Below are 1,391 nucleotides of genomic sequence, written 5' to 3'. Positions count from 1 at the left end.
CGTGTAAAATTCAATAAGCTATCTAAGGAGGAGATAGGGTCAAATCTAAGATGATATTTGATAAACATTTTGCAGAGAAAGACGACTACTTCAAATATGCACTTTAACCACCAAAGAAATGTTTATAATATGAGATGGGATAATAAAGCTCTGCATAATACCTACTGAAAATTTTAGGTTAAAAACAAGTTGGATCCTAAAAATAACTAAAATTAGAATTTCAAACAATAATTTTCAACGTTTGTGTGAATGTATGAAGGGGTCCAATAATATCGTGTCACATTAATTTCTCTCACATGCATTACTTAAATTTCTCAAATTATGCTATTACTATACACTATACAGTAAGAGAGACGTCACAATATGCTTTAGTCACGCTAATGCGGTTGGCATTATGTTATTTATTATCTTCAAACTCGCACCAACTAAATGTTTCGTTGTCGGCTTAATTAGATTTCAATAAATATTTTGTGTGTGTATAATAAATTTAATGATAATCAAGTAAACCAAGAATGTTATGGAATTTGAGTTGAATGTTTTCACTTGAAATATGAATATCACTCTAAAGTCGTAGCACACAGGTTTCACAACATATCAATAAGTCAATACCATCATCACATATTCCACTGAGAAAACTGGAATATAATGTTTCATGGCCGAAAAGTTTGCTAAGTAATTATTTGTCTTGTATTGACTAGGAACATACATTGTCCGATCCGGACCGTAAACTAGACTCGGATAATGTTAGGTAAACAAAAAAAAAAAACAGCCAGAACTTGCTATATTTAGCATAAATTAATTGTCGCAACAATTAATGAATGTTAAATAAGGCAAGTTATGAATGTTTTTAGCTAATTTTCTTTGGTTACCAAACATTTCCGTGATTTTATTGAATCTTAAATCGGATAAAGATCTCAAAAATAAATCTGGTCATTATTTATGCCCAACTTCACTTAGTTTATGTGTATTTTAAAGGAATAAAAGGACTAAAAAATGTATATATATTTTAAAGTAATTTTAATATTATGTTATATTAATTATAAGCTTATTATTTTGTTTTTAATCACACTTGTTGAATTAGAAAATAGATCAAAGAAACTTGAAATTAAAATTTATGAATAAATTCAAGTTTAAATATGGATATCAATTTTTCACTAACAAGTATATTTTTTCTTCTTTATAAATAAGTGCATCATAATTTTTTGACGTAACATTTATCAAGACTCGAATTTTACCGGTTTTAGACCCAGTTTTAGTGCGACTCGAAAGTAATAAGATTTTACCGGGTTTAAAGTTGGGTAAGGGTCTCAAAAATAGACCAAGCCATTATTTAAAATCGGATACGAGACAAAGCGAACTCGACTTCACCTGACTCATGTATATCTTAGTAG

Source organism: Arachis ipaensis, chromosome B03 (genome assembly GCF_000816755.2).
Source record: "Arachis ipaensis cultivar K30076 chromosome B03, Araip1.1, whole genome shotgun sequence".
Classification (NCBI taxonomy): domain Eukaryota; kingdom Viridiplantae; phylum Streptophyta; class Magnoliopsida; order Fabales; family Fabaceae; genus Arachis; species Arachis ipaensis.
The sequence above is the reverse complement of the archived record's forward strand: the minus strand, read 5'-3'. Positions refer to the sequence as shown.